We start from the raw sequence: 20,657 nt of genomic DNA, 5'->3' as shown, positions 1-20,657 counted from the left end.
CTAGCTTGTACATCATTAGAATTAGTTTATTATTATTAGTTAATAATAAAATCTCTTTTACCTACTGACTGGAAATATAGATGATAATGGGTGGTAATTTACAAACATGGTCCCAACTCTTTTTTCTCTGGTTTTTCGCCCAAATTGTGTTGCACGTTTCATGTGACAAAATTTGCGACCAAAAAACCCAAACCTTAAAAAGAAGGCATGGCCACTTAAGAAAGGGGGCGTGGTTCCAACAAAAGGGGTGCCTTCCCAACAGTTTTGAAAAAGCCCAACATATTTACAATGTTCCCACATAAAATATGGTGGGTTTGAACTCTGAAAAACCTGACAGTTCAGAGCTTGTGTAAAAAAAAAAAAACGTAGGGAAAGTGCAAAACATAGGAAAACCTTAGGATATACCTAGGGAAAATACCTGTTATGAAGAAAACTCCACTCCACTCTTAGTTAATACCCCCCCCCCTCCCCCCCAATGTGTAAAAAATAATTTAATTCTATTTATCAATTAAATTAATAACAACTTCTAACAGGTAAACTGACATCCGTGTGATATAATTCATATATGTATTCAAAAGAGTGGAAACAATTATTGTTTTATGGGTTTAACAAGTATTAGGTTTACACAGCAGGCAAAGAAATAAAATGTGTGAGTCTTGTGTAACATCACAGAATTACATGGTTTGATATGATTATGTGTAATCACTGTGATTCACTCTAAGAAAGTTATTGTGTCTCATATACTCCTTGATTACATCAATTTCAAATTAAATATTTGCACTGCAGTTTCCTTGTAATCTATAATATTTCAGAGGGAAGAAAGATAAACAGTTATATTCTAACTTACCTCCAGAGGCTTTAATTTTTTTTTTTTTGTGTGTGTGTGAGATAAACATAGCAGCAACTTGCAATTTTATAGTTTTCAACATATGATTTTCTTTTGCTTATATCCTAGAAGAAATTACAAATTATGTTATAATTTAGTTTTCTGCATTAGTTTCATGTATATTGCATTCTGTGTCTTTAAACATCTGAATTTCTCTTTAAATGAAGTTTTATATATATATATATATATATATATATATATATATATATATATATATGTATTTAAAGATAAGCTGTCATAATTTATTTGATTTACAAGATTCACGCAATTTCTAAAAAATTTCAGAGGGATTAGGTCCCCTTCTTTATTAAAGAATACCTGTGATTATGATGGGCTTTTTTCTTAACAATTCCCCCTCTAATGCTACCCCCACTCCCCAACCATCCCACAGGTTTTTTTTTCTTAAATCTTTTTTAATTTTCTTTACCTCTATTTTGCCCTCTGTCTCCGGCTCACTGACAGTGAGCTCCGGCGCTCCTGAGGGGGACGCTCTCCAGCAGGCGCAACTTCATCTGAAGCTCTGCCTGGAGAGCATCCGCCCTCACTCTTCTATGCTGTGTTCGTACTAGGGAGCGCAGCATAAAAGAATCACAGCAGGTTGCTTCTCCATCACCTCCTCTCTGTATGTGTAACATAGAGAGAAGGAGATAGGAGCGGGGGCATTCATACCAGGACTTGGGTCCTCATGTGCGAAATGTACACAGTGCTTGCTCTCTGCCTGTTTGATTGACAGGGCAGGGAGTGAGTGCTGTGCGGAGCCAAGGTTTTGCCTGTACTTTATGAGACCAAGGAGACCAAACTGCTGCAGATGGAAGACTTTAGGCATGTTTAAAAAAAAAAAAAAAAAAAAAAAAACATTTTTAAATAAAGTGTATTTAAAAATGTATTAATTTATGAAAAGCTACAACATATTAAAAATTAATTTTAATGATCTTAACCCTCCTTTTGCACTACTTATTGCATTCCTTGGCATTATGGCCACTAGTTTGTTTTAAGCTAGGTTTTCAGAACCTGCCATTAAAGGGGTTGTCCCCTTTAAGATAGTAGTAGTTGCAACCCCCTATAGGTAGAAGTACACTGCTCAAAAAAATAAAGGGGACACTGAAACAACACAATGTAACTTTAAGTCAATCACACTTCTGTGAAATCACACTGTCCACTCAAGAAGCAACACTGATTGACAATCAATTTCACATGCTATTGTGCAAATGGAACAGACAACAGGTGAACATTATAGGCAATTAGCAAGACCCCCCCCCCCCCAATAAAGCAGTGGTTCTGCAAGTGGTGACTACAGACCACTTCTCAGTTCTTATGCTTCCTGGCTGATGTTTTGGTCACTTTTGAATGCTGGCGGTGCTTTAACTCTAGTGTTAGCATGAGACGAAGTTTAAAACCCACACAAGTTGCTCAGGTAGGGCAGCTCATCCAGGATGGCACATCAATGCGAGCTGTGGCAAGAAGGTTTGCTGTGTCGGTCAGCATAGTGTCCAGAGCATGGAGGTGCAGCCAGGAGACAGGCCAGTACATTAGGAAACGTGGAGGAGACCGTAGGAGGGCAACAACCCAGCAGCAGGACTGCTATCTCCGGCTTTGTGCAAGGGGGAGCAGGAGGAGCACTGCCAGAGCCCTGCAAAATGACCTCCAGCAGGCCACAAATGTGCATGTGTCCACTCAAACGATCAGACACAGACTCCATGAGGGTGGTATGAGGGTCCGACATCTACAGGTGGGGGTTGTTATTACAGCTCAACACCGTGCAGGACATTTGGCATTTGCCTGAGAACACCAAGATTGGCAAATTCGCCACTGGAGTCCTGTGCTCTTCACAGATGAAGGCAGGCTCACACTGAGCACATGTGACAGACGTGACAGAGTCTGGAGACGTCATGGAGAACATTCTGCTGCCTGCAACATCCTCCAGCATGACTGGTTTGGCGGTGGGTCAGTAATGGTGTGGAATGGCATTTCTTTTGGGGATCACACAGCCCTCCATGTGCTTGCCAGAGGTAGCCTCACTGTCATTAGGCACCGAGATGAGATCCTCAGACCCCTTGTGAGACCATATGCTGGTGCGGTTGGCCCTGGGTTCATCCTAATGCAAGACAATGCTAGACCGCATGTAGCTGGAGTGTGTCAGCAGTTCCTGCAAGAGGAAGGCACTGATGCTATGAACTGGCCTGCCCATTCCCCAGTCCTGAATCCGATTGAGCACATCTGAGATGTCATGTGTCGCTCCATCCACCAACGCCACATTGTACCACAGCCTGTCCAGGTGTTGGCGGATGCTTTAGTCCAGGTCTAGGAGGACATCCCTCAGGAGACCATCCACCACCTCATCAGGAGCATGCCCAGGCATTGTAGGGAGGTCATACGGGCACGTGGAGGCCACACACACTACTGAGCCTCATTTTCACTTGTTTTGAGGACATTACATTGAAGTTGGATCAGCCTGTAGTGTGGTTTTCCACTTTGATTTTGAGTGTGACTGCATATCCAGACCTCCATGTGTTGATACATTTGATTTTCATTGATAATTTTGTGTGATTTTGTTGTCAGCACATCTTCCCTTTATTTTTTTGAGCAGTGTAGTTGAAGCCCCCTTTAGACAGTAGTTGCAGCCCCCTTTACATGGTTGTAGCTTCCTTTTGGTAGTAGTGCAGGGTGGGCCATATATATGGATACACCTTAATAAAATGGGAATGGTTGGTGATGTTAACTTTGTGTTTGTGGCACATTAGTATATATGAGGGGGGAAACTTTTCAAGATGGGTGGTGACCATGGTAGCCATTTTGAAGATGGACATTTTGAATCACAAGTAAAACAATGATGTGCTTGTTTTAACGTAACTTTATTCTTTCATGAGTTATTTACAAGTTTCTGACCACTTATAACATCTGTTCAATGTGCTGCCCTTTGTGTTGTATTGTCAATGCAACCCTCTTCTTCCACTCTTCACACACTGATAGCAACACTGCAGAAGAAATGTTAGCACAGGCTTCCAGTATCCGTAGTTTCAGGTGCTGCAGAATGGGCAAAACAAAAATTGGAACAGGATCCTCAGTTTACGCAGAAGATTTTGTTCAGTGATGAGGCAAAATTTTATGTGAATGGTGAAGTTAACAAACAAAACCACCACTATTGGTCTTACACTAACCCACATTGGATAGATCCCTCCAAGACTGTTGGAACACAAAAATGTATGGTATGGTGTGGTATATGGGGTACAAAGATAGTGGGGCCATTCTTCATCAATGGAAACCTGAAGGCAACTGGATATGCAAAATTGCTACATGATGATGTGTTTCCCTCTTTATGCACTGAAGCTGGCATGTTCCCCGAGTCTTTCCAGCAAGATGGTGTGCCACCACATTATGGGTGTCAGCTCAGAGTATTCCTAGATGAACAGTTTCCTGGAAAGTGGATTGGTTGTCGTGGGCCAGTTGAATGGCCCCCAAGGTCTCCCGATCTGGACTCATTAGACTTTTATCTTTGGGGTCATCTGAAGGCAATTGTCTATGCTGTGAAGATATGAGATGTGCAGCACCTGAAACTACGGATACTGGAAGCCTGTGATAGCATTTCTCCTGCGGTGTTGCTATCAGTGTGTGAAGAGTGTGAGAAGAGGGTTGCATTGAAAATCCAACACAATGGGCAGCACATTGAACACATTTTATAAGTGGTCAGAAACTTGTAAATGACTCATGAAAGAATAAAGTTACGTTAAAACCAAGCACATCATTGTTTTTCTTGTGAAATTCCCAATAGGTTTGATGTGTCACATGACCCTCTTCCTATTGAAAAAACAAAAGTTGGATTCAAAATGGCTGACTTCAAAATGGCCATCATGGTCCCCACCCATCTTGAAAAGTTTTCCCTCCTCACATATACTAATGTGCCACAAAACAGGAAGTTAATATCACCAACCATTCCCATTTTATTAAGGTGTGTCCATATCAATGGCCTACCCTGTAGTTACAGCCCCATTTGAGTGGCAATAAAAAAAAAACCTAAATAAAACATACTCACCTCACCTGGCTCCCAGGCAATCCATAGCAGGGCCTCTATTTTCCTGTCTTCTCCTCTGCTATGCTCCAGTGCATGATGATGTCACTCATCTGTGCTGGAGTACAGAAGAAGGATGTTCGGCCTCTTGTGGCTACATGCCTAATGGAGGTGGCCACAAGAGTAATTGACAGGGCGAGGAGCCAATGGCTCTTCGCTCTGTCAAACAGTCGATGTGCTAATAGTTACAGTCATGGCCGTAAATGTTGGCACCCCTGAAATTTTTCTAGAAAATGAAGTATTTCTCACAGAAAAGGATTGCAGTAACACATGCTTTGCTATATACATGTGTGTTCCCTTTGTGTGCATTGTATCTAAACCAAAAAAGGGAGGAAAACAAGCAAATTGGACATAATGTCACACCAAATTCCAAAAATGGTCTGGACAAAATTATTGGCACCCTTTCAAAATGAGATTGTTTCTAGCATGTGATGCTCCTTTAAACTCACCTGGAGTAAGTAACATGTGTGGGCAATATAAAAATCACACCTGAAAGCAGATAAAGCAGAGACAAGTTCACTTAGTCTATGAATTGTGTGTCTGTGTGTGTGCCTGTCTGAGGACTTGAGAACCAAAATTGTGGAAAAATATCAGCAATCTCAAGGTTACAAGTCCATCTCCAGAGATCTACCTTTGCCTTTGTCCATAGTGCGCAACATTATCAAGAAGTTTGCAACCCATGGCACTCTAGATAATCTCCCTGGGCATGGACGGAAGAGAAAAATTGATGAAAGGTGTCAACGCAGGATAGTCCGGATGGTGGATAAGCAGCCTCAAACAAGTTCCAAAGATATGCAAGCTGTCCTGCAGGCTCAGGGAGCATCAGTGTCAGCGCAAACTATCCATCAACATTTAAATGAAATGAAATGCTATGGCAGGAGGACCCCACTGCTGACACAGAGACATAAAAAAGCAAGATTACATTTTGCCAAAATGAACTTGAGTAAGCCAAAATCCTTTTGGGAAAACGTTTTGTGGACAGATGAGATCAAAAGAGAGCTTTTTGGCCGGAATGAGGCCTACAAAGAAAAGAACAAAGTACCTACAGTGAAATATGGTGGAGGTCCAATGCTGTTTTGGGGTTGTTTAGCGGCCTCTGGTACTGGGTGCCTTGAATGTGTGCAAGGTATCATGAAATCTGAGGATTACCAACGGATTTTGGGTCGCACAGTACAGCCCAGTGTCAGAAAGCTGGGTTTGCGTCCGAGATCTTGGGTCTTCCAGCAGGACAATGACCCCAAATATATGTCAAAAATCACCCAGAAATGGATGGCAACAAAGCATTGGAGAGTTCTGAAGTAGCCAGCAATGAGTCCAGATCTAAATCCCATTGAACACCGATGGAGAGATCTTAAAATTGCTGTTGGGAAAAGGCGCCCTTCCATTAAGAGAGACCTGGAGCAGTTTTCAAAGGAAGAGTGGTCCAACATTCCGGCTGAGAGGTGTAAGAAGCTTATTGATGGTTATAGGAAGCGACTGATTTCAGTTATTTTTTCCAAAGGGTGTGCAACCAAATATTAAGTTAGGGGTGGCAATAATTTTGTCCAGCCCATTTTTGGAGTTTGGTGTGGCATTATGTCCAATTAGCTTTTTCCTCTCCCTTTTTTGGTATAGTTCCAATACACACAAAGGGAATAAACATGTGTATAGCAAAACATGTGTTACTGCAATCCTTTTTTGTGAGAAATACTTCATTTTCTAGAAAAATTTCAGGGGTGCAAACATTTACGGCCATGACTGTATATGCATCATGGACCAAATAGCCTTATGCTCAGTAGGGCCATTTGCTCAGTATACCCAATGGCCAGTTTGGCCCTGTCTGCACATGTGTCATGGTACACCAGTTGAAAAATGCTGCTATAGACGAATGTAGAATGTAGTGTCAGGAACTTCCTCAATCCAGCAATGATTTTTCCTTCTATAAGTGTCCATCTCTCTATTTCATGTAACAGCGCTGAGAGATGAAATTTTGGTTTATCCAAACCCTCCTGGTTCTGACTTAACCCCATGCTTGACAAAGGCTAACAAATAGCCGAAACGTTGCACTGCTGGTAACAAATAAAAAGGCAACAGCTTGCTTTACTCTGGAGTCTGCAGCTTGTGTCCTGCATTTAGACACCGCGATCAAAGGGTTAATGCCAAGCATCGGCCCGATCGGTGACACCCGGCATTAACCATGGTTAGCTTGCGAACACACTTCAAACCCCGGTAACGGGACCAGGGTATACAGGTATGAGAGAACCAGGACACAAAGGCATACCTGTATGCCTTTTGTCCTTAAGAAGTTAAGCTAGTCCACTACTATTCTGCCCATTCCAGTTTCTCTGGGTCTGTGTGATAATTTTTTCTGGCACCAATAGGCTGTCACCTAACTCCTTAGAGGCAACCAGCATCCCTAGCAGCCAAGTCCATCCTGTCTCACAGCAGGCCCTAGTGATAACCTAAGGGTAGCCGAAATTCTGCTAACCAGACTGGTGTTTTACTTTTAACCCCTTAAGGTACCTGTACGTCCTGAGTCCGCTCCCGTTCTATAGCGGGTCGGGCCTGGGACCCGTGGCTAATAGCGCGCAGCACTGATCGCGGTGCCGCACGCTTTTAACCCTTTAGACGCGGCGTTCAAAGTTGATCACCGCATCTAAAGTGAAACTTAGAAACATGAAACATAATCATGAAAAAATGAATAAAAAGAGATCAAAAAATCTGATCAATACAAAAAAGGTATCGCTAAAAACTTCAGATCACAGTGCAAAAAATCCCTTGTACCGGCCCGTACACGGAAAAATAAAAAAGATATAGGGGTCAGAAAATGACAATTTTAAACGTATACATTTTCCTGCATGTAGTTATGATTTTTTCCAGAAGTACGACAAACCTACATAAGTAAGGTGTCGTTTTAATCGTATGGACCTACAGAATAAAGGGAGGGTGTCATTTTTCACCGAAAAATGTACTGCGTAGAAATGGAATCCCTCAAAAGTTACAAAATTGTGTTTTTTCTTCAATTTTGTTGCAAACAGATTTTTTTTCCTGTTTCGCTATAGATTTTTGTGTAAAATTACTGATGTTATTACAAAGTAGAATTGGATTTTTAGGTGCAAAATTGAAAGAGTTATTGTTTTTTAAAGGTAAGGAGGAAAAAACGAAAGTGCAAAAACTGAAAAACCCTGGGTCCTGAAGGGGTTAAGGGGCTAAAGCAGCTTGTTTTTATTTTTGAAATAAAAAAGCACAAACGGATGCGCTCCGTAGTGTAACACCAAAGGTGAGTTGGTAACGCTAAGTGTGAATTGCGCTTCACATGAAGTTGTACTCCAACCAAGTACAACAATGGAACAGGGCGTATCATCAAAGGGTCTCTGCAGCTTCGTCCCGCTGAAATAGAATCACGATAAAAACAAGCAATCTCCAGGTAGCAGAGTGGGATCAATGGAAGTGCTGAGACCAGATAAGAAGCGATCTCGCTCTGCGCAGTAATGATAGCGGGGTGCTGCAGCAGCGATCCCCGGGGTCCCCAGCAGCGGGACCCCGGCTATCTGACATCTTATCCCCTATTCTTTGGATAGGGGATAAGATGTCTAGGGGCGGAGTACCCCTTTAAGTGAACAGCTAAAGTCTCAAATTGCTTGTATAGGTTGCTGATCATCCCTGTGCAAGGATAGTCCTTGATATAATATATAGAATTGTCAAGTAACATTAATATACTGTGGCTGCAATAATGCTAGTAATCCAGTAAATTGTTCCATTTAAAAAAAAAAAATCATTTTCTATAAGCGACAAGGCATAATTCTAGTTTCTATTAAAAAGACATGAACTGGTAGTTTCTTGCACTGATAAATTGCTTTTTTTATATATATATAATTATATATATTATTAAAAATACAACTCCATAGACTATAGGCATATGATTGTATTCAAAGGGTGATATTTTAGACAAGTGCGGTTGGAGGAGAATTTTCTTGCTTTCATTTCTACGGTATGTAGATTCTTCTGTTCTCCAAAGAAGATGAGCAATTCATCCATAATTCTACTAAGGATAAGAGATTTTTAAAAGAGACCACAAGAGATTTTCAGCTTCAAAGCCCTACTGAAAAGAAGATCTGAAGTTTTAAAGTAACAATGCATTCAAATGCTACTAAACTGTATAAAAACTGTGTTATAACATTGACATACGATTTCTAACTGAGCGGTTATCACAGCTACAATGACAGAACTGCTCTTTTTATATCAATATATATTTATGTAATGTTTTTTCTACATAAAATACGAACATTTCTGTACCCACCCTATACTTGAGTTTCTTAAAAAAAATTTACCTCTTGTTCATATATGGTTTGCATGTAAGGGTACATTCAGACGAGCGGATCCACAGCGTATTTTACGCTGCAGATCCGCCGCTGAAGAACCCCTACAGGGTGCCTTTAGATGTGCCTGCTCAGAGCGGCAATACGCCACTACAAGCAGACACACTGCTGAGCTAGGTCGAGAGCAGCCACGATGTGCAAGTATACTGTACATGCACGCGGTGACTCGCACATCGCAGTGTGTCTGCTTGAAGCAGCGGATTGCCGCACCGAGCAGGCACCTGTAAAAGCAGAATACAGCGGTCCTTCAGCGGTGCATCCGCAGCGTAATACACGCTGGGGATCTGCACGTGTAAACATGTTTTTTTTCTTTTTTGTCTTTCTAGTGTTATTTTTTTTTTTCCATGTCTGTATTTAGCCAAAATGTTGCCATTTTTACACTGGCCCCTGAACCTCATAATAGCCTGAAACTTTTCAGCTTTATGATTTTCATAATAGTTGTGCTAGATATGACAGGTTATAACAATACATAGTTAAAGGAAATCTGTCATCAGTGTCACCTGCACTAACCTCTCGGTACAGACAGGTAGTGCAGGTGACACTGATGACAACCATACTTATCTGGTCTCAACCGCTGCTCATTCCTGTCCTTTCTATCAGACTGCAGCACAAAAACAGAAAGGAAGGGGTCACAGAGCACCCTGCAATGATTTGATGAAGAAACCTAGCACAGCAGACTCAGAGAGGAAGTGAATGCATCGTGAATGAGGGTGGGCTCAGTGGCGTGGCTTAAAGATCTGCCCGGCGGTCCTGCTGCTGTAACGCCCTCCGAAATAAAGTTGATTTGAAAGAAGACGTGTGAGTGCACCTTCAGTTTCTTTCTCTTTGTGGAGGGTGGGCTCAGTGATTGTCTCAGACACACCCCTTCTTGAGCAGTGGATGTCAGAATGAGTAAGCAGCAGAACAGGGATTTGTGAGCAAAATCCAGAAGCTAGACACATTAAAAACAAATTAAGCATCTGCATGAGCCAGTGATTAACATATATAAGGATTTTTTTTGTGATATGACAGGTACGATTTAACTGTAGTGACTAAAGAGGTGCTAGAAAAGAAAAAAAATGCAGACACAGCCCTACTGGAAACATTGTGGAATCTTGGTTACCTGGATGCAGCAACGATCGTGTAATGTATGCATGTGTACAGTCACTCAGTGTGCATCCATCTTTGCACTGGATCCAAATGGCCTTAAATCAGGAAGGACATGCAGAGAAAAATACAAAACAGGCTCTACTTTTTTCTTCTTGTGACATCTAGAAGTATTGATGATGGTATACAGGTTAAAGGGGAACTCCGGAAATAAGGAGAAAACTAAGGCTTTTAAATCCACTGGTACCTGAAAGTTAAACATATTTGTAAATTAGAGAAAAATATATAGGTATGTGCAGCTCACAATTAATACACACCGAGGTCAAACTGGGCAAGCAACTATACCTTAATTGCTAGAAAAGGGAAAACCAAAAAACTAAATGTAGCCCGGACTTTCTAGGTGAGTAAAAGAGAGTAAATAATCGTGGATCGTGCTTCAATAATAATCAGTAATTTATTAAACAAATGTGAGTAAAATTAGGTACTTCTCACAGGGCCCTTGTGAGAAGAACATACATAATAAAAGAAACCTAACAATATAATTTAAGCATAAGATAATTAGAACAATAATACTGGCAAAAAATAACACAAAATGGGAACTGTACCAAACAAGTATGTTAAGCAGGATATGTTAAAGATTATTATGCTCTTATAGATATTCAGGGTAAATATGTCCCTTTTATATGCAATATCAAACAGTCTGTGGTAATTAAAGATTATGTTACCGGTCTTTGTAATGGTAACCCATGCAATAGGTGTTATTCCCGCAATGTCTGGGTGTCTGTGGTGCGTTAGGTCATCTGTGCAGCGTTTCCAAACATAGGCGGCTTGGTCCAGTAAAGTCCGAGTGGGAGCGGTGGCAGTCACTGACGGCTGAGGCGCTGGCAGGTGCCGAAGATCACAATAGTGCCCGGGGACTGCTGGCGCTGGCGTGCGCTGGAGTTGGTAAATTTCTCACCGCTAGCTGGTTGACGATCAGGACCGTATACTGGATGCAGAGGGCTCGCCTCGTGTTGCCGGCGTCTGACGTCAGCTGTGGTCAGAGCTGGGATCGCTGCACCGGGATGGATTTGAATTGCTGGACCGGGTAGACAACGAAGTAGGAGCGCTGATGGTGGTACTGTTCATAAGAGGTAACCAGCCTTGAGGTTTGGGCACAGTTCTCCAAGAATAGTATTATGCCAGTTATTGTGCATAAATAACTAGACGCGTTTCAGGGTTGTATAATATAACCCTTTCCTTTCCTTTAACTTTCTTGCACCAGTTGATTTGAATTTTTTTTTCCCACTGAAGTTCCCTTTTAAAGAAAGCTGAGTGCTAAGATCAAGATTGTTTGGGTGACTAGATGTTGTGTAGAATTCAGGTATGGAATACTTAGCTCTAGCAGAATGACCAGGGAGGGAGAAGTTCTCATATCTGTAAAAAGCAGGGATAGAGAGATTAAGTGTGAGCTCCAAAAGCTGGGTGGTGTCACACCGTGTCTATGGAGAGAGAAAAAAAAATGAACAGATGGGCTAAACAGGTTGATGAATCCAAGAAAAAAGAAAAAAATATTCAATTAATCTCTCATATTCTCACCTCATCTGAAATTAAACGTTTTATTTATCCCTTAAGGACTTACCCTTTTTCACCTTAAGGACTCGGCTGCTTTTTGCAATTCTGACCACTGTCACTTTAAACATTAATAACTCTGGAATGCTTTTACTTATCATTCTGATTACGAGATTGTTTTTTCGTGACATATTATACTTTAACATAGTGGTAAATTTTTGTGGGAAATTACATCCTTTCTTGGTGAAAAATCCCCAAATTTGATGAAAAAAATGAAAATGTTGCATTTTTCTAACTTTGAAGCTCTCTGCTTGTAAGGAAAATGGATATTCAAAATAAAAAAAATTTGGGTTCACATATACAAAATGTCTACTTTATGTTTGCATCATAAAATTTATGAGTTTTTACTTTTGTAAGACATCAGAGGGCTTCAAAGTTCAACAGCAATTTTTAATATTTCACAAAACTTTCAAACTCCCTATTTTTCAGGGACCAGTTCAGTTTTGATGTGGATTTGAAGGGTCTTCATATTAGAAATACCCCACAAATGACCCCATTATAAAAAACTGCACCCCCCAAAGTATTCAAAATGACATTCAGTAAGTATTTTAACCCTTTAGGTGTTTCAAAGGAATAGCAGCAAAGTGAAGGAGAAAATTCTAAATCTTCATTTTTTACACTCGAATGTTCTTGTAGAACCAATTTTTTAAATTTTTGCAAGGGGTAAAAAGGAGAAAATTTTTACTTGTATTTGTAACCCAATTTCTCTCGAGTAAGGACACACCTCATATGTCTATGTTAATTGTTCAGCAGGCGCAGTAGAGGGCTCAGAAGGGAAGGAGCCACAAATTGTTTTTGGGGGCTATGTCACCTTTAGGAAGCCCCTATGGTGCCAGAACAGCAAAAAAAATAAACACATGGCATACCATTTTGGAAACTAAACCCCTCGGGGAACATAACAAGGGGTAAAGTGAACCTTAATACCCCACAGGTGATTCACGACTTTGCATATGTAAAAAAAATATAATTTTTTTCCTAAAATGCTTGTTTTCCCAAAAATTTTACATTTTCAAAAAGGGTAATAGCAAAAGATACCTTCCAACATTTGAATCCCAATTTCTCCCGATTCAGAAAACACCCCATATGGGGGTGAAAAGTGCTCTGCTGGCGCACTACAGGTCTCAGAAGAGAAGGAGTCACATTTGGCTTTTTGAAAGCAAATTTTGCTCTTGGGGCATGCCGCATTTAGGAAGCCCCTATGGTGCCAAAACAGCAAAAAAAAAAAAAAAAAAAACAACACATGGCATACTGTTTTGGAAGCTAGACCCCTCGGGGATCGTAACAAGGGGTAAAGTGAACCTTTATACCCCACAGGTGTTTCACGACTTTTGCATATGTAAAAAAAAATTTTTTTTCCTAAAATGCTTGTTTTACCAAATTTTTTTTTTTTTTAAAAAGGGTAATAGCAGAAAATACCCCACAGCATTTAAAGCCCAATTTCTCCCGATTCAGAAAACACCCCATATGGGGGTGAAAAGTGCTCTGCTGGCGCACTACAGGTCTCAGAAGAGAAGGAGTCACATTTGGCGTTTTGGAAGCAAATTTTACTCTGGGGGCATGCCACATTTAGGAAGCCCCTATGGTGCCAGAACAGCACAAAAAAACACATGGTATACCATTTTGGAAACTAGACCCCTCGGGAAACGTAACAAGGGGTAATGTGAACCTTAATACCCCACAGGTTTTTCACGACTTTTGCATATGTAAAAAAAAAAAATAATTTTTACCTAAAATGCTTGGTTTCCCAAAAATTTTACATTTTTAAAAAGGGTAATAGCAGAAAATACCCCTAAAAATTTGTAACACAATTTCTCCCGAGTACGGCAATACCCCATATGTGACACTAAACTGTTGCCTTGAAATACGACAGGGCTCCAAAGCGAAAGAGCGCCATGAGCATTCGAGGCCTAAATTAGGGACTTGTATAGGGGTGGACATAGGGGTATTCTATGCCAGTGATTCCCAAACAGGGTGCCTCCAGCTGTTGTAAAATTCCCAGCATGCTTGGACAGTCAGTGGCTGTCTGGCAATACTGGGAGTAGTTGTTTTGCAACAGCTGGAGGCTCCGTTTTGGAAACAGTGGCATACCAGACGTTTTTCATTTTTATTGGGGAGGGGAGGGGAGGGGGGCTGTGTAGGGGTATGTGCATATGTAGTGTTTTTTACTTTTTATTTTATTTTGTGTTAGTGTAGCGTAGTGTTTTTACGGTACAGTCACATGTGCGGGGGTTCACAGTAGTTTCTCGCTGGCAGTTTGAGCTGCGGCAGAAAATTTGCCGCAGCTCAAACTTACTGTAAACCTCCGCCCATGTGAGTGTACCCTGTACATTCACATTGGGGGGGGGGGGGGGAGAAAGATCCAGCGGTTGCAAAACTACAACTTCCAGCATGTACGGTCTATCAGTGCATGCTGGGAGTTGTAGTTTTGCAACAGCTGGAGGCACACTGGTTTTGAAACACAGAGTTTGGTAACAAACTCAGTGTTTTGCAACCAGTGTGCCTTCAGCTGTTGCAAAACTACAACTCCCAGCATGCACTGATAGACCGCACATGCTGGGAGTTGTAGTTATGCAACAGCTGGAGGCATACTACTTTGGCTGGGGATGCTGGGGATTGTAGTTATGCAACAGCTGGAGACACACTGGTTTGCTACTTAACTCAGTGTTTCACAACCAGTATGCCTTCAGCTGTTGCAAAACTGCAACTCTCAGCAGTCACCGACAGCCAACGGGCATGCTTGGAGTTGTAGTTATGCAACCAGCAGATGAACCACTACAACTCCCAGCATGCACTTTAGCTGATTGTGCAAGCTGGGAGTTGTAGTTATACAACAGCTGAAGGTACACTTTTCCATAGAAAAAATGTGCCTCCAGCTGTTGCAAAACTATAAGTCCCAGCATGCCCATAAGGGAATGCTGGGAGTTGTGGTGGTCTGCCTCCTGCTGTTGCAAAACTACAGCTCCCAGCATGCCCTTTTTGCATACTGGGAGCAGTTGCTAAGCAACAGCAGGAGGCTGTCACTCAGCTCCAACTGCTGCTCCGGCACACAGGTCAGTCCCTCATCATCGCCACCGTCGCCGCTCCTGGGGCCCCCGATCCCAACAGGGACGCCGGGGATCGGGGTCCCCAGCTGCCGAGGTCAACTTCCCGCACCCGATCATGTCCTCCGGAAGAGGGGTGGAGCGGGTTGCGGGATTGACACCCGCAGCAGGTGCCCTGATTGGTCGGCCGGTAAACCGGCCGACAAATCAGGGTGATCGTGAGGTGGCACCAGTGCCACCTCACCCCTGCTGGCTATGGCTGTTCGGGGCCTTCAGAGACGTCACTGGAGACCCGATTGACCCGGAATCCGCCGCAGATCACTAGGCTGAATTGTACAGCGATCTGCAGCCATCGCCGATATGCCGCGATGCCTGCTGAACGATTTCAGCAGGCATCGGCTCCGCTCCAGCTGGCTGCGGGGGGCCGGGAAAGCTCATGACGTTCTCATACGTCATAAATCCTTAAGGACTCTGAAATGAAGACGTATGAGAACGTTATGAGTCCTTAAGGGGTTAAAGGATTATCTTTTATTTCTGTGAAAAAAAATCAGCACATTCAATCTAGTTGTCACTATGAATACTTCCATCTGTAAGCTGACACTAGTATGCCATTTCTCCATGAAGAGTTATTTAGTCACCCTAAGGCCATGTTCACATGGAGTAAAATGTGCGGAATTCTGCACATTTTCCCCATCCGGCCGGTGCAGGGACTGATCGGAAATGCACCGTCTAATAGACATGTCTATTCTTTTTGTGGACGCCGGTATCAGGATTTCTGCGATAGATGTGAACAGTGCAGCATTATGCCATTGAATTCAATGGGTCTTTGCTTCAGCTGAATTTCTGTGTGGAATTTTATGGCGGAATTCTGCACAGAAGTTCCGCCATGTGAACATACTCTCAGTCTACAACCTGCAGTACTCTAATATATTCTATTCGCCTTATTGTGATGTATCCACTCCACAACCTCAAAGCCAATTCAGAGCTTCCTCTAAAAACCTACAGAGGGTTCTCCTAAATACACCACATTAAAACCAAAATATTTTTCCCCCTGTCCATACTTTGTAGTCACTGGTGTCTGCTGTATTCAGGAACATCAGTTTTTTACATGAGAAAATGTTATCAGAAAATAAAAATATATATATGTAGCCATAGTTACCTTGAGTGCATTAACCCAACACATCAATTTGTTGTCTTAGGATACCCGAATGCACCAGGGATCAAGATAAGGATAGTAATTGAGGTGTAAGGTTATTACTGACATGTTATTTTAGGTTTGTGTGACATGTTAGGATAACTTAGTATCTCAACTTCAATAGTGCAGCACAATGTTTCAAGGATAGGGGATAAATGTCTGACATTGCCCCGCAATCTCCTTATCAAGGCCCGACTCTCAGCCCAGCTCTCTGCATGCATGTGTCTGCTGCTTCTCCCCAGAATGCCCCATCTGCTACCTTCTGAGATCATTTATTTTCACAGTAGCATAATTTATTGTTCAAAGGAGCACACAGTGGCATCATTCCTTGTTTAAGGGGCACAAAGTGGCATCATTCATAGTTTAATGGGGCACACAGTGGCGTCATTCCTTGTGTAAAGGGGTACTCCACTACTAGACATCTTATTCCCCATCCACAGGATAGGGAATACGTGCCTGATCGCAGGGGGTCTGGCTGCTGGGACCCCCTGCGATCTCCTGCCCAAAAGCCTTGTAATCCACATATACGGAGTGACCTCTACTTCATGCCAGATTACTGGCGATCACAGCCCAAAACTGTGGCCAACAAGCTCCCTCCATATATCTCCATGGTAGATCCGGAGATATAGTCATAGCCGTAAATGTTGGCACCCCTGAAACTTTTCGAGAAAATGAAGTATTTCTCACAGAAAAGGATTGCAGTAACACATGTTTTGCTATACATTTGTTTATTTTCTTTTTGTTCATTGGAACTAAACCAAAAAAGGAGTAAAAAAAAAAGTAAATTGGACATAATGTCACACCAAACTCCAAAAATGGTCTGGACAAAATTATTGTCCCCCTTTCAAAATTGTGAAAAAATTAGATTGTTTCAAGCATGTGATGCTCCTTTAAACTCACCTGGGGCAAGTAACAGGTGTGGGCAACATAAAAATCACACCTGAAAGCAGATAAAAAGGAGAGAAGTTCACTTAGTCTTTGCATTGTGTGTCTGTGTGTGCCACACTAAGCATGGACAACAAAAAGATGAGAAGAGAACTGTCTGAGGACTTGAGAACCAAAATTGTGGAAAAATATCAACAATCTCAAGATTACAAGTCCATATCCAGACATCTAGATGAGCCTTTGTCCACAGAGCGCAACGTTATCAGGAAGTTTCAACCCATGGCACTATATCTAATCTCACTGGGCTTGAATGGAAGAGAAAAAATGATGAAAGGTGTCAATGCAGGATAGTCCGAATGGTGGATAAGCAGCCCCAAACAAGTTCCAAAGATATTCAAGCTGTCCTGCAGGTTCCGGGAGCATCAGTGTCAGCGCGAACTATCCGTCGACATTTAAAGGAAATGAAATGCTATGGCAGGAGACCAGGAGGACCACACTGCTGACACAGAGACATAAAAAAGCAAGACTACATTTTGCCAAAATGAACTTGAGTAAGCCAAAATCCTTCTGGGAAAATGTCTTGTGGATTGAGGAGACCAAGATAGAGCTTTTTGGTAAAGCACATCATTCTACTGTTTACCGAAAACGGAATGAGGCATACAAAGAATAGAACACAGTACCTACAGTGAAATATGGTGGAGTTTCAATTTTGTTTTGAGGTTGTTTTGCTGCCTCTGGCACTGGGTGCCTTGAATGTGTGCAAGGCATCATGAAATCTGAGGATTACCAATGGATATTGGGTGCACTGTATAGCCCAGTGTCAGAAAGCTGGGTTTGCATCCGAGATCTTGGGTCTTCCAGCAGGACAATGACCCCAAACATACGTCAAAAAGCACCCAGAAATGGATGGAAACAAAGTGCTGGAGAGTTCTAAAGTGGCCAGCAATGAGTCCAGAACTAAATCCCATTGAAAACCTACGGAGAGGTCTTAAAATTGCTGTTGGGAAAAGTCGCCCTTCCAATAAGAGATACATGGAGCAGTTTGCAAAGGAAGAGTGGTCGAACATTCCGGCTGAGAGGTGTAAGAAGCTTATTGATGGTTATAGGAAGCACTGATTTCAGTTATTTTTTCCAAAGGGTGTGCAACCAAATATTAAGTTAAAGGGGGGGGGGGGGGGGGGTGAATAATTCTGCTCAGCCCATTTTTGGAGTTTAGTGTGACATTATGTCCAATTTGCTTTTTTTCCCTCCCTTTTTTAGTTTAGTTCTAATACACACAAAGGGAATAAACATGTGTATAGCAAAACATGTGATACTGCAATCCTTTTTTGTGAGAAATACTTCATTTTCTTGAAAAATTTCAGGGGTGCCAACATTTACGGCCATGACTGTACATTAATCTCCGTCATAGCTCCGACATAGCTAGAAGAACTCTTCATGGCGTTATGGGCAAATGCAGACTCATTAGAAAAGATATCACCTGTGAGTCTCTGGATTAAAATGTTTATAATGCCTCTGTGTCTGATGGGTGCTGTAGTCCCTGTATGATCGGCAGTGAGACGATGACAGTCAACTTTCTAGTTTGTGAGGGGACAGCTCCCAGCATATCCTAAAAATGTTACACTGGGAACTGTACATTTACACACAATACACTATAGTTGCATGTTTTACCCTGTGACTTATTATTTGAGTAATAGTATTTTTCTGCATTATAAACCCACCACGGATTCATGGCAGCTCACAGCCGGCAGCAGTGGAAATAAGGTTTCCAGGGAGGAGGGGGGGGGGGGGGGTCAAGTTTATCATTAGCACCAGGGCCCACCCAGCTTTCTTGATTTTAGTACCCAACTTTCCTCCGCCTATCTGCTCTCAGTTTTGGTGCTGACAGAAAAATTCTGGCTGTTTCTCCCTTTCTGTCATCTACCGCACTTTTCCAAGGTTTGTTTTCAGATTTCTTTAACTTTCTATGTGGCTTCCTGTCACCCAGCTTTCCAGAGGTCAGTGCACAGCTTTCATTTCAATGTATTACACATGCCTCTAGCATACAGAGTTATCTGCCTCTGAACCTCTCACAGCAGTAGCCGCAGCACCAGCAGTTAGGGTTAGACAAGTAGCCTGGGACTCCTTGCTTTACCTCGTCTCCTAGACAACCAACCTCTGGACTACACACATGTGTACTAGTAACACATAGGGGGAGATTTATCAAAACCTGTTCAGAGGAATATTTGCCCAGTTGCCCATAGCAACCAATCAGATTGCTGCTTTCATTTCTAACAAGGCCACTGCAAAATGAAAGAAGTGATCTGATTGGTTGCTATGGGCAACTGGGCAATTTTCCTCTGCATAGGTTTTGATAAATCTCCCCCATACAGTCTCATTACTGTATTATACAGCGGATATTTATTACTATATAATATCTAATATATATTTTGTCTTTTATACACTGATTATTATATGTATGTAAAAGCCGGTACTAATGTTTTACCTGCACATTGTTTCCACCTACATATATCTTTATTTTTCCTCTTTTTTGTACATCTAAACCTTTTGTTTGATGTTAACTATATATCTTACTGTACCTGAGGAAAAGTTTTTACACCTCGAAACATGTTGTCATTCAGAGATCAATCTCCCTCTAATACTTTTGGACTTTGCTGTCACTATAAGCAGACGTATGCCCCTTTCCTGTATTTTTCTGTGCCTGTCTCCCATTATAGTAGTGCCATTTTCTCAGCATTGGCATATGAGACCTCTAATGGTGAGAGTAAATGTAGCAGTGAAATGTAGAGCGTGTCTAATGCCTGTGGTGAGTGCGTCCGCAGCTACCTGGAATAAGAGCATGTATCCAGGATGGATGAGGGATAGCAGGAGGCGTGGAGGTTCCAGCCCCTCTCTCCATCCTATGCCTCCTCTTTGTGATGTACGTGCCAGTGTGCACTGAGCTGCAGATCACCAGGGGGACCCGGAGAGCTCTGCTGCTACTGCTGCTGCTATTGGGGAAGGTATAGGCACAGATAGCAGGAATGTGTTCACTGAGAATCTGCTTGTGGATCTAATCCCTGCTCGGAGGAGCCCAGCATTGTATCACAGAGCCCAGGATCTATAGAGCTGCTCACACCTTGCATCTCATCACTGTGATATCCGCAGGGGACACCGGATTGCACTTGCTGCCACAGTTCTCTTCCTATGAACCAGCCAGTGATATTTTCCACTTTGAATTGGGATTATTCTTCCTGACAGATTTATCCTGCCTCCCTCCCCCACCTCAAGTAGAACTCTACCCTCCTCCTCCTTCGTTCTACTCTTCTTTCCTCCTTGTGTCTTGTCTGTTTAATAACTAAACATCAGCACCAGACCTTTCTTCCTCCTCTGTGACCCCCAGCACCCCCTGTCCAGGTGAGTTGTGTCTTTTCAGCACTTCTTTCCTCCACTATGTGTTCTTATTGTTGTGTGCTCTTCTTGCTGTTATGGGGAATGCACAGGTTCTTGTTGTGTTCTCCAATGTGATACCATTCTGGATGCAAAGGGG

General features: G+C 42.2%; 1 protein-coding gene and 1 long non-coding RNA gene across 12 annotated transcripts in view; one reads left to right on the top strand and one right to left on the bottom strand.

Moving 5' to 3' along the window:
- The window catches only part of LOC130273639 (uncharacterized), a 40,169-nt gene extending 20,084 nt beyond the window's left edge, over positions 1-20,085 (bottom strand). Inside the window, exons 1-4 of one of the 4 annotated variants that reach the window (XR_008844067.1) lie at positions 19,955-20,085; positions 11,122-11,812; positions 10,413-10,643; positions 848-951 (exon numbers count right to left, since the gene is read on the bottom strand). This is a non-coding gene — a long non-coding RNA (uncharacterized LOC130273639). Of the gene's footprint in view, positions 1-847; positions 952-10,412; positions 10,644-11,121; positions 11,813-19,262; positions 19,304-19,707; positions 19,934-19,954 lie in introns of those variants that run through there. The other 3 variants (XR_008844070.1, XR_008844069.1, XR_008844068.1) reach the window with 3 other exon arrangements.
- Positions 20,086-20,109: 24 nt separating this feature from the next.
- LOC130273638 (poly(rC)-binding protein 3-like) overlaps positions 20,110-20,657 on the top strand; it is a 744,530-nt gene continuing 743,982 nt past the window's right edge. For 6 of the 8 annotated variants that reach the window (XM_056520770.1, XM_056520765.1, XM_056520766.1 and 3 more), the window contains exon 1: positions 20,110-20,524. The gene's annotated coding sequence lies outside the window, so the exon portion shown is untranslated. The remainder of the gene's footprint in view (positions 20,525-20,657) is intronic. The other 2 variants (XM_056520775.1, XM_056520776.1) reach the window with 2 other exon arrangements.

Source organism: Hyla sarda, chromosome 5, assembly GCF_029499605.1.
Source record: "Hyla sarda isolate aHylSar1 chromosome 5, aHylSar1.hap1, whole genome shotgun sequence".
NCBI lineage: Eukaryota > Metazoa > Chordata > Amphibia > Anura > Hylidae > Hyla > Hyla sarda.
The sequence above is the reverse complement of the archived record's forward strand: the minus strand, read 5'-3'. Positions and strand labels throughout refer to the sequence as shown.